This window comes from Euprymna scolopes, chromosome 26, assembly GCF_053919585.1.
Source record: "Euprymna scolopes isolate OS-2025 chromosome 26, ASM5391958v1, whole genome shotgun sequence".
NCBI classification, from domain to species: domain Eukaryota; kingdom Metazoa; phylum Mollusca; class Cephalopoda; order Sepiida; family Sepiolidae; genus Euprymna; species Euprymna scolopes.
Genome location: NC_136507.1, coordinates 2,680,576 through 2,695,050, shown reverse-complemented (window position 1 = coordinate 2,695,050; position 14,475 = coordinate 2,680,576). Strand labels below are relative to the sequence as shown.

The 14,475-nt window shown below is 37.1% G+C and overlaps 1 protein-coding gene across 5 annotated transcripts in view; it reads left to right on the top strand.

Moving 5' to 3' along the window:
- Positions 1-14,475, top strand: part of LOC145247890 (UDP-N-acetylglucosamine transporter-like) — a 558,987-nt gene that overhangs the window by 72,233 nt on the left and 472,279 nt on the right. Inside the window, exon 1 of one of the 5 annotated variants that reach the window (XM_080109507.1) lies at positions 5,343-5,473. The exons of 3 other annotated variants lie outside the window; for them this stretch is intronic. The gene's annotated coding sequence lies outside the window, so the exon portion shown is untranslated. Of the gene's footprint in view, positions 1-5,342; positions 5,474-14,475 lie in introns of those variants that run through there. One more of the 5 variants, XM_080109503.1, reaches the window with a different exon arrangement.

Genomic DNA, 14,475 nt, shown 5'->3' with positions numbered 1-14,475 from the left:
ACACCAAAAAATGGGGGGATTTAAGTCACTGGAATGCTGAAACTGATAGTACACTCAGACATTCATGTTGAAGCAATGGTTACCTAATCTCTAACCGTGTTAATGTTTTTATGTATTACTTTCGAAAAGCTGCTGAAACAGTTTATGATTTAAACATTACTTTATTTTAAGTATATTTTAAGCAGTGGGTTACGGGATATGAAGTCAATCGCGGAAATTACTCAAACCGTTTACGATTTAAACATTACTTTATTTCATGTATATTTTTAACAGTGGGGTGGGAAATATGAAGTCGGTTCTGGAAATGGCTGCAACCATTTACGTCTTGGACATTACTTTATTTAATGTATATTTTTAACAGTAGGATGGGATAGTAATTGTCTGTATTTTTGAGATGAGGTGTTTTCATTGATTGAGATTGTCGGACTGACTTCCTCATCTTGGTTGCTATAGTCACAATATGTGCCCCCTACAACATCAGGACGGTATTCAAGAGCGAGTCAACACTCAGACGACACCTGGTACGAGTGAAGCCCCGCATGGAGGAGAACATGACCAAGAACTGCATATACTCCATCCCATGCAGTTGCAGAAAGGTTTACAAGGGTGAAACATGCTGCCTCCCTTAAAGTAAGGGTGGAAGAACACGAAAAGCGGTAACTAAAGGGGAGACGGAAAAATCAGGTATAGCCAACCATGTCTGGATGGAGAGGGGGGACCATTGCCCCCTATGGGATGAAGTAAAAATAATAAACAGAGAGACCCACTGGAAAGTGAGAAAACTTAAAGAAACAGCTCACATGCTCGGACATAACAACCTACTGAGCAAACTAAGCATAGAGCTGAATGCAATTTGGACACCTCTGATAGAGAGAGAGAAAACCTTGAATAACAACATAGGTTTAACATTAACAAAAACCCTAGTGACATATGGCCGAGTGGTCCTAGACGTTGTATCAAAGTTTACAGTTACCCAAAGGTGCTGAGTTCAATCCTAAACGAAGGCAGTGAAAAGTAACTTTCAAAATAGAGAATCAGCAACTATGTCCCAGAGCCTAGCTGGAGTCCGAACACGGTACCCCCGTAATAATAATAAAGGGTTGGTTTCGAGACTCCTAACAAATGGTTCCCCAGTTCGATACAAAACGCCTGATGAAGGCCGGAGGGCAAAACAGCCGAAATGTTGTGAGTATAACAACCAAGATGAGGAAGTCAGTCCGACAATCTCAATCAGTAGTATGTGAGATAAGAAGTTGGTCCCGGAACTGGCTGAAAAAGTTTTACGATTTATACATTGCTTTATTTCATGTATATTTTTAAACAGTGGGGTGGGGATTATAAGTCAGTTCCAGAAATGGCTGAAACAGTTTACTATTTAGACATTACATTATTTCATGTATATTTTTAGCAGTGGCTTGGGGATATAAAGTTGGTCCCGGAAATGACTGACACTTCACTATTTAGACATATTTTTAGCAGTGGGTTTGGGATATAAAGTCGGTCCCGGAAAATGGCTGAAACAGTTTACTATTTAGACATTACATTATTTCATGTATATTTTTAGCAGTGGGTTTGGGATATAAAGTCGGTCCCGGAAATGGCTGAAACAGTTTACTATTTAGACATTACATTATTTCATGTATATTTTTAGCAGTGGGTTTGGGATATAAAGTCGACCCCGGAAATGGCTGAAACAGTTTACTATTTAGACATTACATTATTTCATGCATATTTTTAGCAGTGAGTTTGGGATATAAAGTCACTGATGATGAAATGTGAGTTACTTGATTGGTGTGTTTGTAATGTTATAATAAGCCCAGACAATATATCAAATATATTATATAAGTAGGAGGGAGGGGCATAACGTGGGTTTTTAATTATAAAAATTATTGTCGAAATTAGTAACATATCCAGAATTATGAACAAAGATTAAATGTGAGTTAATCGAGTGTGTGTTTATAATAAAATAATCAACCCAGGAAATATATCGACGTAATTATGTAAGTAAGAGAGGGTGATAAAGATGGTTTAAATTATGAAAAATAATTGTCAAAATTAGTAACATATCCAAGAATTATGAAAAATGATATTATTATTATTATTATTATTCACTAGCAGTTCTCACACAGATCATCATCAGCGATTTCCAGTACCTCTTTTGATAACCGTTCTAAATTAATTTATAGTTGGTTGCCATTGACTTCTCGCTGATAATGACCATTGGTCATCACTGGAATTTGGGTAGCAATAAGCCTCTCCAAGATCCCAGTGCTTTTTGTACTCATCCAGTGGTTAGTGCTTTCTCTTCTCGATCTTTTCATCCTCCTCAACCATTCTCGAGTATTTGGTGTGATGGCAGGCGATGCCCACACTACAACTATTGGGGGGGGGGGGGTAGTTAACTTATAATTTTGCAGTTTCAGTTTTCTTGGTCCCATGTGGGGTTCCTCTATCTTTTTGTTTTACTTTTGTTGATGTTTCCACTTAGTCAATAGAGTTTGCAACTCATATGGATTAGTCTCCGCATTCAAGGGTTTACTTCAGTCATTAGCATCATTGCTATCCATTGTATTGCCTTCCCACTGAATCCAATTTCTCTCTTTTTTTTTTTTTTCAAAGTTTTTCAGGATTGTTCCTAGTGCTCATATGATAATCAGTGTTACCTTGACTTTCTTCCCTTTCAGCTCTCTGGTCAGTTCCGTGTATTTGTTTCACTTCTCAGTCTGCTTGATGTTCATCCTGACAGCAAAATTGATGATCTAGCAGATTTTGTTTTCTTGTTTATTATTATAATATCCAGTCTTGTTTGGATAGGTTTATCCGTTTGTACATTAATGTCCTGTAGGATTTTATGATTTCTGATTTCAAGTACTGCTGCTGGTTTGTGTTTGTACCATTTGTCTGGGTGTTCAAGATAGAGTTGATTGCACAGTTTCCAGTGTAATCAACCGTATCTTCCCCACTTTATCGTGTCTATTTTTCTTTTCTTTTTGGCTATTCACTTATGTGGCTTATCATTTCGTCTCTTTGTCTACAGAGTGTGCATTTGCTGTTTTCTTGTGTTTTGTCAATGTTTGCTTTAGATATAGTTGCATTACCTTGTGTTAGTAGTGATTTAGTTTCTCTGTTTAGGTGTCCTTTTTATAGCCATGTCTAAGTGTTTTCGTGAGTCTCATCTTTTGTCATTCTTATGAATCGTCCTTGTAACTGTTTCTCTCCTTATTTTTCTTTTCTCGTCTTATCCCATACCTCTGTGTTCTCTGTCTTGTTCATTTTCACAGGGGCCTTTGTTGCGGTGATTCTGTGTTTCACGTTATGTATTTTTTTAATTCTTTTTTTTTTTTTTTTTTTTTGTGTATGTGCCAATTCTCTATACTAATTAATTCTCTTTCTCCGTCTTTCTTTTTTATGTAGAGTCGGTCAGCATCATCGTTTGTGCATAATCATACATTCGAGATGCCTCTGTTTTTCTTTAGTCTAGTCTGAAAGGTCCGGAGTATCTTACTGATGATACTGATGTTTATGACTTTTATTAGATTCCTATGAAATAATATAGTTTCCAAGAGCTTTATTTTTCTTCTTGTGTATTTTTTCCAATCATCTTTTTCATTTCTGTTGCTTTAATAGTGTTTGATTCCAGAACTCTCAAATATTTGTAGGTGTCATGTTCACCTAGTGTCATTATCTTCCCTTGATTAGCTAGTTCCATTTTGATTAGCGTCTCTAGTTCTTTTTTGTTTCTTGCAAAAAAATTCCAGGTCGTCCATATATATTAGGTTATTATTATTTACTCACTAAGAGTAGTTACACAGGCCATCATCAAAGATTTCTCTTTTGTGGTATTCTCTGGAGTCTGAGTGACAACAGTCTACCCAGAGTTTCAGTACTCTCCACCTGTTTTGATAACCATTGCAGATGAATTTGTGTTATTGTAACAGCTGCTTACCATCGATTATTTTATTTTATTTTTTGGCAGCGATCATTGATCTTCACTGGAATTTGGGTGGCAAAAAGCCTCTCCAAGGTCCCAATCCTCTTTGCTCTTATTCAGCAGAGGTCTGGCTAGTGCTTTCTCTCCTCAGTCTTTCCATCCTTCTTGACCCTCCTCGCTTATTTGGTGTGACGTCAGTTTTTGGTCACATGCACTCATACACACACACACAAGGGGATGGGGACAAGAGCGCAGGGGTTAACTTACAATTGTACGGTTTCAGTTTTCATGATTCCATGTGATGCTCCTTTGTGTTTTACGTCGATAGCCGTTTCTGTCTGTTGCTCATATGTGTTAGTCTCCACATTCAAGGGTTTTCCTTAATATTTCAGCCATTTTCATTATTGTTATCCGTTGTATCGTATCAGCCATCCCTCTGATTTCAATCTTCTTCTTCTTCTAATTATTATTATTATTATTATTATTATTATTATTAGTAGTAGTAGTAGTAGTAGTAGTAATAGTATCATTATAATATAAATTTTATATAAAATTAAAGGCTCCTTTACTAAAATGTAAAGTAAAAATTGAAAAAGTAAAATATAGATATGACGTACTTTTGTAAAGCTATGTTTCCATTAAGTTGCAAAGGATGTTGAGTAAAAAAAATTTGAATAACATTTTGAATTTAGTGGAATTATAATTAATTAGCAGGACGCCATAAAAATTTCACCTTGCTTTCTACATCAATCTGTATAATTTACTGTTAATAATAATAATATTCCTTTTAAAATAATAAATGTCTATGTTGTTAGACAACTAAAGAGTTATTTCTCTTTTAAAACAAAGCCGATTTACATTAGTTTGCTGTTGGATGATAAAATGCTATTTCAATTTTTTTCATAAACATCTATAATGTAAATCTTTTAAAAATGAAAGATGATTTGTATTAAAAAAGTACTGACTTGTCATTACCAACAAATTATTTTTTACATAAATAAAACGAATATGCTTTTTACCAGAAAATAATTGCCAGCAAAATATTATTCAATTCAATGAAATGAAACGAAATGCCTTAGTACATCATAATATAGATAAAAAAATGAATTTAAAAATCTTTTGGAATGTTGATTAAGAGCATAGTTTATAAATGAAATCACTTACTCATTAAAAGCATGATGAATTATTAAAAGAAGGATTGGATAAGAAGAAATTGATAAAAAAACAAAATTCTTGAAAGAATTTGATTTTTTGTTACTTAAGAAACACAAATGAAGTTAAATGAAAAAAAAAAAATTGAAAATTTTCAAACAAATCTTCGTTATTGATTTGCAGGTAAGTGGGGGTGGGGGGTAACCAGTTTAAAAATGAATTGCCGATGACTTTCCTTGTCTTTCATAATATGAATGTTTTAACTGAAAACCTTTTCACGTTTTGCATCACTAATTCCTAGGAATGTATTTTTGCAGGTGTAAAAAGTAGATTTTATTCAGTTCATAGTCTTTGGAATGTGTTTAACTTGTTCGACTGGTTGAACTGAAGGTAGGTGTTATGATTTGTTTATGCTTTAAAATATTTTCTTTCAGATCACTTCTCGATTTGATAAATTAATATTAGTGATGGGACGAATACCGATTTTGATTCTTTTTAAATTTATAAATATTTAATTATGGATTTTTTGCTTTTTTATTTTTAGATTACAGGAAAGCCTCCACATAATGTTTGTATATATATTTTTTTACAAATGTGGGCATATATTATATGAGTAAATGTTTCTAAATATTTGTTCTCAAATGTTTTTTGTAATTGATTGAAAATTGTGAGACAACTACAGATTTATTTCTCTTTAAAAAAATGCTAATATATTAGTTTGCTGTTGGTTGACTATTTGAATTCTTTCATAAACAATTGAAAATAATGGATGATTTGTATGCAAAATAACAAGACGGTGTACAAACAGAATAGTTTTTACAAAAATTCCGCTCACCATGTTAAGAATAAGTTTTTAAATAATATTGTTACTATTTAGAAAACCATTCTTAACATGAAAGAGGTGAGAATACTTTGCTAAGTATTCTGTACCTTTCTTCTATGAAAAAATGTTCATAATTTTATCTTAATTATAAAGGTTCGGTTAGTTATTGCTACTGTCAGTATAACAAATATGTAGCGAAAAAAAACAAGATAATAATAATAATAATAATAATAATAAAAGTAACAAAACAGTAGAAACCTAATTAAAGGAATAAACACCTGGATAATAATAAGATACTCTGGACGATTCATAATCTGGACCAAAAAAGAACTTAGACATTTTGATCAGAAAACGAGGAAGCAAATGATCATACACAAGGCATTATAATTGAAAGATGATACTGATTAACTCTTTGTGAAATGGAATGAAGGAGAAAAAGAACTGATAATTGTAGAAGATTATGCAGAAGGCGCAAAAAAGATTTAGAAAAGTACATAACTCACAACACATAATGATTGATTACAACAGCAAGAGACAATATCAGGATGAACTATACAGGAAATGATGAAACAGAAACAAAAAAAAGTGGAAAGAGAAAAAGCATCATTGACGATTCATAAGAATGACAAAATAATTACGAAAACACTTGAACATGGCTAAGAAAAGGACACATGAACAGAGAAACAAAACTCTACTTGCAGTTGGACCAAACAATGCAATAACAACTAACCACATTAAAGTTAAAATAGATAAAACACAGGAAAACAGTAAACGTAGACTGTATGGACAAAGAGACGAAATGGTAAACCATAATAGACACAACTGCATGAGAATAGCAGTACACTGGGAACTTTGCAAATGCTTGCACTTCGAATATGAAGGCAAATGGTACAGGCACAAACTGGAAAATGAAAACTATAAAATCCTTTGGAACATAGAGATACAAACAGAAAACCCCATCTAAACAAGGAAACTGGACGTCCTAATAATGAACAGGAAGGAAAAAACTGTCAAAGTGTAGATTTTGCTGTCCCAACAGACCAAAGTGTGTGAAGATCAAAGAAAGGGTAAAATGAAACAAATATATAGAACTTGTCAGTAAAGCAAAAGAAGCGTGGAACATGAAGAAAATCAATATATATATATATATATATATATATATATATATATATATATATATATGTATGTATGTATCTTTGGATAAGAGGACTGGGAGAAATTGGAATAAAGGGGAAGACTGGGACTGTCAAAAGATGCTGAAAACAGTTGAATTTTAAGGAAAATCCTTGAATGGGGAAATTAACTCACGTTAATTCCAAAACGCTAATTGGTCATATGGAAGCAACAGAAGTAAAAAAAAAGAAAACTGAAATCACAACACTAAGCTCCTCACCACAAAAAAAGTATCAGACGAGATGCCATACCAAATAGTTGTGAAGTGTCAAAGGGATGGAAAGAGCAAGGAAAGAAAGCACTAAGCAACTAACTGAATGAGTTCAAAGAGGACTAGAACCTTCGAAAGACTTACTGCCATCTAAATTCCAGTGAAGGCCAATAATCATTGTCAGTAAGAAATCAATGGTAAACAGCTGTTGCGATAACGTAATTTCAACTGCAAATGTTATCAAAAAGGTGGAGAGCACTGAAAATCTAGGGAGACATTTTGTCAACTAGACTCCAAGGAACACCACAGTTGGTTAACAGGGAGAAATCTTTGATGATGGTCTGTGTGAAAACTCGTAGTGAGTACAAATAATAATAATAATAATAATAATAATAATAATAATAATAATAAATATAAATATAATAGTAATAATAACTAGCAGGACCTATGGAAATTCCACAGCAGACTCTTTCATATGTAATACATTGATGTAGGAATTATGTGGATGTTCAGCATAAATAGAGACTGATATTATTGTAGCTTTTTTGTTAAAACTGCAAAAATACTTATCTAAGTTAGCAGAGACGCCCGGTGTAGTCCGGTTGTAAAATACGCTAAAATATGATATTTAATTTAGGCAAATTTTGTATATATTATTATAGAGTTAATTTCTATCGATTCTTAAATATTATAAAGCTATGATTTCAAAAATAAAAATATATATATATATCCATATGACTTGGGTGCATCAGCTTCAACCGAAACCAAAACTTACAAAGAATATATATATATATATATATATATATATATATATATATATAGACTTGTATGTAATATACCGAGTTTTACTGGGTTCGTGTAATTCAGTAAATTTTCATATACCAATAAGTTTTAAGCCAAAGAGAGATGACTTAAAAAGTAAGCTACAAAATTATCATATTTCATAATTGAGCATTAATATACTGCATTAACAAAACCAGGACTTCAAAAAAGGTGCTGATAGCAACAGAAAGTGTATTTCATTTTAAGTTACAATTGTTTCCATACCAGTTTGACAATTTCAAGCATTATGGCATTTGAAAATTTTCACAACCAGCATTTCTTCAGACTTCTTGAATAAAAACACTCTTGACAATAGAACATTGTTTAAAGAAAATTCCCTTAATGGAAGAGAAGTATGTGAAAAACATTTACCCTGGAGGCATCTTCCGTGAAAAAAAAGCCCATTCATTCAAATATTAATATATCACCTAATTTTCGTATCCTTATTTAAAAACTAGGTCATAAGAAGTTTCCACAAAAAACCCCTAGCCATTTAAAAACTTTTTATATATCCCATTCATTGAATTCCTGAATTAGATTTCTATATTTCACATAATTAATTTTTTTTTTAAAAGAGTTTTTAATTTTATTTCAATATTTATAATATGGCCAATAACAACCTTGCAATAATTTTACAGTTATTTTTAGTTTCGTATTCGCTCATTTGTGGCAAGCAATGTTTACAAATTATCGATTGTTTTATTACTTAGATTTAAGACCATTTTAGGCTTAATATTTTATTGGATAGGAGAATAAAGAAAAAGAATACATTATATTTATTAATCCTCATACAACATTTTGAGTGACGGATTCTATTCTATTTTTCATTATTTAATATTTTAAAATTCGTTATCATTCTGATCAAATATGGTTCTATATAGTTATGAAAAAAAAAAAACAATTACGAAGGGAGATAATCCAATTACGTTGTTAACTGTTAGTAGATGAATTCTGTTGAAATAAGTCATATCAGTACCCATAACAGTTAAAGGGAGATAAATAAGGCCGTTTGATGTTTCAGGTCTAGTGAATGCTAGAAAGCGTCTATGATTTAATAATTTATTTAATTAAATAGATACATAAAGTTCTACGATAGCTTATTTAACAAATTAAGAATATAAAGTATATTTTTAATCTTAAAACTGATTATTTACCCACGGGTTTAACCTACATCTGTTATTCATAATCTACTTGGGTTACTTATGGCATCAAAATCAAAATTACAATTCGCGTATTGTGTTCTTGGGTACCTAAATAAAATAGTATATATCCTCTAATTATTATTCTGACAACAAAACCACCCAATAGCTACATGTGTTTCACTCTATATAAACACCAATATATAATTCACAAATCATTGCAACCTCACAACACTAACTAAATTATATTCACAATTTTATCAGCTTTAAATCGATATAACACATGCACACATACACCAAACAAACAATTCTCTACAACTCATTAAAGCACGAAAAACAAACACAATCAAAAAGCAAAACTCAAGCCAGTGACAAAAAAAAACAGCAACTACTACTACGTCCGCTTTATGACTATAAAATACAAGCCCTTTTCGCCAACAGACAGATCGGCCCTAGCGTGGCGCACTGTGAACTCGCTCTGTCATTAGCCAGTACCTGACCCCTCGCCAACGACATTAGACGTGGAGCTAACTACGCACAGCCAACATCGCCCACCGCTACCATTTCGCCCGTGATCCTGATACAAGCCCCTTTCCTTCTTCGGCTGATACCAAAGCATCACCTCTTACCAACCCCGCGCTAAGCAACATCAGCTAACAAGGATCGCCGCACATGCTAAGCCATATTTCTGCCATCACCACCCCGCACCCAACCAAACCCAAAGAAACTTTGATTGTTGATGAGTTTATCTCAACGCCCGGCCATCCATCCTAACGATGACGCCTTAAATCTCTGATTTGGTGAGAAATAAAATATATATACATTTAACCTTCCTCGGTCGTCTGTATTTTTCTTGCAACCATACGCTTGTTTATTTCACTGGTGTCAGAAGTGTACAGCAAATATGGAAAACTACACGAGCTTTTCACTCTCATCAGAGAGCAGAAAACACTCCTGTCCAATCTGAAGACAGGAGCAGTACAGCCATCCGAACGTGCAATTCGAGAAGTCCAAACCGACATAGACGACATGTTGGCGGCTTTAAAACTAACTACTTCAACAGCAACCCGTACGAATCAGAAAGAAAACGACTACAGTTTGGTTATCCGTCAACAAGCCATCTGGAACGTCATGAAACAGCAGAAATTATTCCACCAGGGGATAACGTAAACCTATTTATCACGGCATTGAACAAAACCTACACCATCCATGTCACGCCAGAACTGGATAGATATCCCAGCCTGGAGGGTGAGTTTGTCAAGTCTGCGAAAGATTTACTCGACCAGGGTATATTTCAGCAGATGATTGATTCAAAAACAGAATCATCCACTTTCGAGGCACTGAAAGAATATTTGCAAGCGGCCCATGGCAGCCAGATTACAAACTTCCAACACCTCAGTTGAGCCTGGAACCTGGAACGACAAGACGGGGAAAAGTTGACCGACTTCGCGGGCCGTCTGGAAAACACCCTGAGAGAAGCAGCTGTCCACATTAAAACAAAATACAAAAAGGACAAAAACATGGAATTGACCATGGATGGGCTTGTATCCATCATAGGTGCAAATGAGTTAAAAGGTAAAGGTCTGGAGCTCAAACCTTTACCCTCATCTTGTCAGGACAATGGACAACCACTACAGCGCAACTGGCATACACTGCGAAGCCCAAAGGTACATCGATCACGGCATAAAATCTGATGTCACTGCTGCTCTTGAAACCACATACTACTAGCTAAAACCACAGCAGTCTCGTCACAGAGACAACACACTCAGGACAGACCTACCACCCCGATCCAATGGACGGCCCCACCAATACCAAACAAGCGCCAACAACCAACCAAGACATGGCCATCATCAAACAATCAAAGACCACCAACACCCGCCACATACTCTACTGTACAAGAATTACCTCAGGAGACGACCGTGCTTCCGTGGACAAAACTGCCCGTATTGTCGCCCACCTCACACCCAAGCACAGGCCCATATCACAACAGTGGATGGCGACCACACCATCACCAGCCATTACGTCTTCAACCTACAGGGACTCGCGCACCAATTACCACTCGTACAATCCACCTTCGTCATAAAAGACATACACTTCTCTCGGATCGCAATGCTAGACTCAGGATGCTCCACATGCATCATACCTATATCACAGCTACTCGGAGAAGCTAAGAAATATATGACCCACACAGATGTACGAGTAAAAGGTATAAATGGCAGCATCACCGCTCTCGGTGAACTAACCTGTAACATCACCATCGGCAATCAGAACTCCCCCACTTTCGAGGAGGTGAATGTGTTGGTGACGACCCAAGCCACGCCGATCTTGATCGGCCAAAATGTCTTCCATCACAGCATGCTCAGCTCATACCTGATTGATAACCGGAATTCCACAGTAGAGTTCAGACGCACACTTACCTCAGGCCATACAACACACCACCAACATCATCAGCCCATGATCCGATACATGACCCCCAATCCACTCTAATCCAGAATCACCTCACAATGGAGCCTTGGCCCAATATGTTAGAGGAAAAACTAACCAGGCTGAAGCACAACACCGGGTTGTCACTGCCAAATCATCCAAACCGGGATGAATTAGAAGCCACAGCGAACCTTCTCATTAAATACGCCGACGTAATTGGCACAGAGAACAACAAGGACACATTCATCCGACCCATCCGGATACCGACCGACGCCCGATCTCGCAGCCAGAAACAACACCCGATTGCTCAAGCTCTGGAAGCAGATGTAGATGTTGAAATCAAACACATGGCGAATGAGGGCATCATCGAGAAATGTACAGACCTGAGAGGCTTTAACAGTCCGGTGTTTGCCGTCCGCAAGAAGAATGGATCGATCCGCGTGGTCGCTAATCTCAAAAGAACACTCAACAAAGTGTTAGTCGATCTTGATCCCTACCCGATACCAAGAATGGACCATCTATTTAACAAGATCGCCAAAGGCAATACATATTTCGCTTCCCTGGACCTGCGTAGCAGTTATTGGCAAATTGAGATCAACAAGCTAGACCGACACAAAACGGCATTTACATGGAAGGATCAATGCTACCAGTACACTCGCCTGGCATTCGGTCTTACCTCTGCTGGGCAGATTTTTTTTCATTGTGTAGCAGAAGCATTAGCCACGGTTACATCGGCATACATCGACGGCAACTTGGTCGATGCAAGGACATTTAACGAATACATTTGTGCTCTGGAGCAGCTCTTTACCACCCTCCGAGACTTTGGACTCAGATTAAACCCTGACAAATGCTCCTTCCTCACATCAGAGGCAAAGTTCCTCGGACGGATCGTGAACAGTGAAGGTTTCAAGCCCGATCCTGAATACGTTCAGACAATCAGAGAAATGCAACCCTCAACATCAAAAAAGTAGTTACAAAGCCTCATCGGCTGACTAGTATGGATTAGACAGTTCCTGGAGACACGTTTACTGGAACAAATCAACTCAAATACATTTTCAAAACTAATGGCTCCCATACACGATCTCAACAAGATCAATAGGCCATTCTAATCTGGACAGACACGGCCGATAGAGCTTTCAGAAATATCAAAGAATGACTGTCCTTGCCACCCGTTATTTCATTCCCGGACTTCTCCAAACATTTCACTCTCACCACCGACTCAGCAACGTCGCATGTGGAGCGATTTTGATGCAAGAAGCTGACAACGGGAAGAAAAGCATCATAGCGGTCGCTTCCCAAACATTCAACTCTACAGAACGGAACTGGTCTACAATGGAACGAGAGGCATACGTGGTAAAATGGGCTATAACGAAATTCGATTATTTCCTGTGCAACTGCCCCTTCGTTATTTTTACCGACCATCAATTGTTGACATATCTGGACCAGAGTGAGTTCAACAATGCTAAAATACGGAGATGGCAAAAGGAAATCTTATGCTACAAGTTCATCTTAGAATACATCAAAGGCGAATCAAACATATGGGCAGACATGCTCAGCAGAGGTTGCGGACAGAAGAAAATCAAAACTCCACATGACCCAACCCCAGCAGGCTGGACATTCGAGCTAAGTGGTTCGAAACTACGCATACACATCACATCATGATGCCTCGGCGAGTTTAACGGTCTACAGCTCATACCCAAAACTCACACACCACAGAACACACGCACCCAAAAGCGCGTCAGCAATGCATTCTTTGCATTCCACTCTTCGTCCTCCGTTCCCACTGACAGGATTTGCAATCACCTGAGCATCGCAAACAAACAACAAAAGGACAAAGCCCTGGCAAAGATCATCAGCTCTCTCCAATCACCCAGCTCAAGTGAACCACATATCGATCCTGGCAACCACCACGCTATGTTCTTCAAAAGCACTTACGACAATTTTTTCTGGAACCAGACACCTCTGTTCTGATGACAAGAGACAGCAAAAACTCCCCTAAGCTGGTTATACCGTATAAACTCTGCACCAGATACCTCTCCCAAGCACACGAGGGCAACAACCACTCAGGCATCACACGCATGCAAGAGCTCATGTCTGGCTATTGGTGGGAATTCAAGAACCGCAACATTAAAGTCTATGTTGACTCCTGTGACACATGCGCAAAATGCAAAGGGAACTACGGCAGACACACCTACTGGCCAATCGGTCATTGCAAATGGAGACAGACCATTCGAAGTTATCTACATGGACTTTATGACAATGGCAAACTCAAAGGGGAAACAATACATCCTGACCATTTTTGACAGCTTAAGCCGACACTTCACGGCCATACTATGTGCAAGAGACCGCACCATTGATGCCGCCCGCGGATTGTATCAGTTGTTCCTTCGGCATAGGGAAACCCCTTGCATAGTATCCTCGGACCAAGGCACGCACTTCATGGAAGAAGTCTATAGACAGTTCTGTAGCCAAATATCCATTACGCAAGAACTCCACTGCCCTTGGCAATCACAAAGTTCAGGAAACATCGAATAATGATGAATGCCCTATACATGCTGTGTGAAGACAGAGGCGGTGAATGGACAGACATTCTTGAATCCGTCGTCTCATCTATGAACGCTACTATCAACAGTACCACCGGCGTTTCTCCTCACTACGCAATCACCGGCCGTCACCCAAACATCGGCCTACCTACACTTCATAGAAAAGAAGTCAGAAGCACGAAGGTGAATGCCCTATTGAAACAGGTTCACCACCGCGTCGCCCTGGCCAACGATGAGGCTGACCACAAACTTGAGAG